We start from the raw sequence: 5,605 nt of genomic DNA, 5'->3' as shown, positions 1-5,605 counted from the left end.
TAGCTCCAAAAACAAGAATAAACAATCTAACACTTCATCTTAAAAAACTAGAAAAGGAAGAACAAATGAAGCCTAAAGTCAGCAGAAGGAAAAAACATCAAAATTAATGCAGAAATAAGTTAACTTAAAACAAAAAAGCAATAGAAAAAATACATGCAGCAAAGAGCTGGTTCTTTGAGAAGGTTAATAAAATTGACAAATCCCTGGCTAGACTCATTAAAGAAAAAAGACACCAGACACGAAAAGACAAAATCAGGGAGAAAGAGGGAAAATTATGAGTGACATTGCAGAAATACAAAGGATCATACAAGAATGCTATGAAAAAGTATATAACACCAAATTGAATAATCTAGAAGAAATGGACCAGTACTTAGAAAAATACAATCTTCCTAGACTGAATCAAGAAGATCTGTAAAATCAAATAGACCAATCAGCACTATGGAAATTGAAACGATCATCAAAAACCTACCAAAAAGTCAAAGTCCAGGACCAGATGACTTCACCAGTGAATTCTACCAAATATTCAAAGAAGATTTAATACCTATTCTCCTCAAACTCTTCCAAAAAAATCGAAGAGCAGGGAATACTTCCCAAATCATTTTATGAGGCCAATATTGCCTTGATACCAAAACCTGGTAAAGATAACACGAAAAAAGAAAACTACAGACCAATAGCTCTCATGAACACAGATGCAAAAATCCTAACTAAGATACTAATGAACCGAAAACAGCAACATATTAAAAAGATTATACACCACAATCAAATGGGCTTCATCGCAGAGGCACAGGGATAATTCAACATATACAAATCGATTAATGTGATACACCACATAAACAAATTTTTAAAAAATTATCTGATATCAATAGATGTAGAAGAAGACTTCGACAAGGTACAGCATCCATTTATGATCAAAACACATAACAAATTTAATAGAAAAGGAAAGCACCTTAACATAAGAAAGGCCATATATGACAAACCCTCAGCCAACATTATACTTAATGGTGAAAAACTAAAAACCTTCCCTCTAAGATCAGGAACAAGGCAAAGCTGTCCACTATGACCACTGTTATTTAATATAACATTGGAGATCCTAGCAAGTGCAATCAAGCAAGAGAAAGAGATAAAAGGCATCCAAATAGGAAACAAAAAAGTCAAACTGTCACTATTTGCAGATGATATGATTCTCTATATAGAAAACCCTAAAGACTCCACAAGAACACTACCAGAAACAATAAGCAAATACAGTACAGTTTCTAGATTAAAAAATCAGTGTTCAAAAATCCATAGCATTCCTATACTCTGATAATGAAGTGTGAGAAAAAGAAGTGGAAAAAACAATTCCTTTTGCAATTGCAACAAAAAGAATAAAATACCTAGGAATAAATCTAACAAAACATGTGAAGGACCTATATAATGAAGACTACAATACCCTATTAAAAACAATCGAAGAAGATACAAAGAAATAGAAAGATATTCCATGTTATTAGATTAGAAGAATGAACATAGTTAAAACGACCTTATTACCTAAAGCATTATACAGATTTAATGCAATTCCCATCAGAATCACATCAGCATTTTTTAAAGAAAGAGAACAAAAAAATCACCAGATTTGATGGAAGCACAAAAGACCCTGAATTGCCAAAGCCATCCTGAAAAAAAAAGAACAAGGCTGGAGGCATCACTCTGCCCGACTTCAAATTATACTACAAAGCAACAGTAATCAAAACAGCATGGTATTGGCAGAAAAAGGGACATACGAACCAGTGGAACAGAATCAAGAGTCCGGAAGTAAACCTTCATTTATATGGGCAAATAATTTTCGACAAAACCAATAATCAAAACAGCAGGGTATTGGCATAAAAACAGACACAGAGTCCAGAAATAAACTCTCATTTATATGGGCAAATAATTTTCGACAAAAGATCCAAAAACATACAATGTAGAAAGGAAAGCCTGTTCAGTAAATGATGCTGGGAAAACTGGGAAGTCATCTGCAAAAGAATCAAACAAGACTGTTGTCTATCACCACACACCAAAATTAACTCGAAATGGATTAAAGACCTGAATATAAGACCTGAAACAATAAAATGCATAGAAGAAAACATAGGAACTAAACTCAAGTACTTTGGACTTAAAGAGGATTTTATGAAGTTGACCTCAAAGGCAAGAGAAGTAAAACCAAAAATAAATGAATGGGACTACATCAAACTAAAGAGCTTCTGCTCAGCAAAAGAAATCATCAACAAGGTAAAGAGACAACCATCTGAATGGGAAAACATATTTGCAAGCAATGCCTCTGATAAGGGCCTAAATCCCAAAATATACAAAGAACTCATACAACGCAATAACAACAAAAAAAACAAACGATCCAATCAAAAAATGGGCAGAGGACCTGAACAGATACTTCTCCCTAGAGGACATACAAATGGACAACAAATATATGAAAAGATGCTCAACAGCACTAGCCTTTAGGGAAATGCAAATCAAAACCACAAAATAAGATACCACCTTACACCTATAAAATGGCTAGTAGCAACAGGACAAGTAATTAAAAGTGTTGGAGAGGTTACAGGGAAAATGGAACCCTCATACACTGCTGGTGGGAACGTAAATTGCTACAGTCACTATGGAAAACAGTATGAGGGTTCCTCAAAATTTACGAAGAGAATTACCATATGACCAAGCAATCACTCTTCTGGGTATCTATCCAAAACATTCTACAACATTTCTCCATAAAGAAATATGCACCGTGATATTTATTGCAGCATTATTCATGGTGACCAAGACATGAAACAACCAGTGTCCTTCAGTAGGTGACGGGCTAGAGAAGCTGTGTAATATATACAATGGAATATTACTCAGCCATAAGAAGAGATGAAATATTGCCATTTGCAACAACATGGATGGACCTTAAAATAATCATACTAAGTGAAATAAACCAGACAGAAAAGGCTGAAAATCACATATCATTTATATGTGCGATATAAACCTAAAAGCAACAAATGAAGAGGACAAACAAACAGGGACTCGTGGACGTGGACAATGGACTAGTGGTTACCAGTGGGGAGGGGATTGGCAGCAGGGGGAAAAATTAAGAAAAGTAAAATGTTTAAAAAAAAATAAGAAAAATAAAAGCAACAAATGAATAGGTCAAACAAACAGAGCCTTATGGACATGGACAATAGACTAGTGGTTACCAAAGGGTAGGGTAGGGAAGAGATGGGAGTGGGGAGGTAGACAGGGTCAAGGCGGTCAAATATGTGGTAACAGAAAGAACTCTAACTATGGGAGGTAAACATACAGTGTAAATATATATATGCCTTACTGTTAGAGTGTACAGCTGAAACACTGGATTTTGCTAACCAATGTCACCATAAAATAAATAGATAGATGATAGATAGATAGAAAAAAAAAGCTGGAATTTTCAATCCCACCCTCTGACCTCTGACCTTTGGAGAGGGGCAAGGGGTGGGGGGCTGAAGATTGAGTTCTATTACCAATGTTCAAAGATTTAATCAATCATGCCCTTCTAATGAAGCCTCCATAAAACCCCAAAGGAAAGTGTTCAGAGAGCTTCCAGGTTGGTGAACAGGTGGAGGTACTGGGAGAGTGCTGTACCAGGAGAGGAAGGTCCACACCCTTTTCCCCTTCTTGCCCTATGCATCTCTTCCATCCGACTTATATTCTTTTTGAGAATTTATGAGTTATATTTTTTAACCAAAAAAAAAAAAGGTGATCTAAAAAGTAAAATGTTTCTCTGAGTATTGTGAGCTGCTCTAGCAAATTAATCGAACCTGAGGAGCCAGTCCTAGGGACTCCTAATTTATAGCTAGATGGTCAGAGGCCCAGGTAATAACCTGGATTTGGGAGGGCATCTGAATTGGGGGGTGGGGTCAGTGTTGTAGAACTAAGTCCTTTTTACCTGTGGAATCAGATACAATCTCCTGGTTGGTAGTGTCAGAATTGAGTTAAATTTTTGGACACCCTGCCAGTGTCTAACAATTGCTTGGTGGTATTGGTGGGGAATTCCCCTATGTTGGAATTATACCAGAACCCTCTTAGTGAGTGTCCAAACAATGTCATTTATTTTAGGAACAAACATATAAGGCAAGATAGTTAATATAGTAAATTTGGGAGAAACTATATCTATGTAAAAGTCTTTATCTAAATTGTCTTTGATGTGGGAGAGGTTCTAAAAACAGAAAAAAATGCTGGCTGACATTTGAATATACAGTCAAATATTGATAGTAATAGGTACAATGGTTCTAATAGAATATTATATAGAGACAATTTGTATTTGGATTGGCATTTGCTTAATTTAAATAAAGTACCTAATTATTCTGCAATTCTTTGTCTTCTTGCCTCAAAAAAAAAAAAAACAGAAGGAGAAGGAGAGGAAGGAGAAGGGGAGGTAGGAGAAGGAGAGGTAGGAGAAGGAAAGGAAAGGGAAAAAGAAGAAGGAATAGGGGAGGAGGAAGAAGAAAAAGAAGGAAGAAAAATCTTTATCTGTTATATGAAATCAGTAAATAGTAGACCTTCTACTTAATAGATTATCTTCTCTTAGATAATCAGAAGATTTGACTAAAGGCTCTTAAAGAACATGTAATGTGTGCCCAGGAAAAAAGGCAAAGCTTAAACCACACTGGGTCGAAATTTGGGGGGAAAGAGAATAATGCCATTAATTTTTTTTTATGATTGTCAAATGTTTCAAAGTGCCTTTAATTTAAAACACTAATAATTTCATCAAAAAAGCAAATAGTGACTTTAAAAGTTATTTAAATATGTAATTGAACATCCATCTTAACAGAATTTGAATTTCTGACTTTGTAGCAGGTGAGTTAGAGTTAAATACAAATAATGATTCATGTGATTTAGTCTCCTAAATACCATAGGCTATGAAATGTATAATTTGAATATACTGCTACTTCTGAAGTTTTAAAAGCTTTATTAACATTTTATGTTATTCACTGTGAACTGAAGTAACAGACCAATTATTTATATGGAACAAAGTTCTTAAAGTGATTCACTTTCAGAATAACTGCTTTAAGATTGTACTAAAAAAAAAAAAGAAACACAAGATTTTAATGTTCTGATGTTAATACTTCTTTAGGAATGTTGCCTGTAACATCTCAGAGCTTTACCTCATTAGACTTTACCCTCTTGAAATGAATCTGGTTTTATTTCCAAGTCAAAATAGTTAAGTCGTATTATAGAACTGTTAAGTTGGGCATTGTTTCTTCCTGTCTTTATTTTACACTATTATTTGATTCTGAATTAGGGTCATCTAAGACTAAAGTTTCTCTGGGAAAATTATAGTGCGTGTGTGTGAGGCAGGTGGCGGGGGGAGTTTGTTTGTTTTATTTTTCCCCAGCCCACTTGGTAAAGATGAGGGAAATGAATTGTCAGCTTTCTGAACAGCAGAGCTTAGGCTGTAAGAGTATGGCTACCAAAGCTTAGTCTCTGCAGAAGCTGGGTCAGCAACAATGTCTAGGGGCATCATATAAATTTTTGACAAGTACTGTGTTCATTTGAGTTCCAATACATTCTCTCATTTTGTAGAGTCTCAGGTCACTATTCACAGCAGTTAGCTTCTAATTTTCCCTCA

The sequence above is a fragment of the Pteropus alecto genome, unplaced genomic scaffold, assembly GCF_000325575.1.
Source record: "Pteropus alecto unplaced genomic scaffold, ASM32557v1 scaffold75, whole genome shotgun sequence".
Taxonomy (NCBI): domain Eukaryota; kingdom Metazoa; phylum Chordata; class Mammalia; order Chiroptera; family Pteropodidae; genus Pteropus; species Pteropus alecto.
This window is presented reverse-complemented; position numbering follows the sequence as displayed.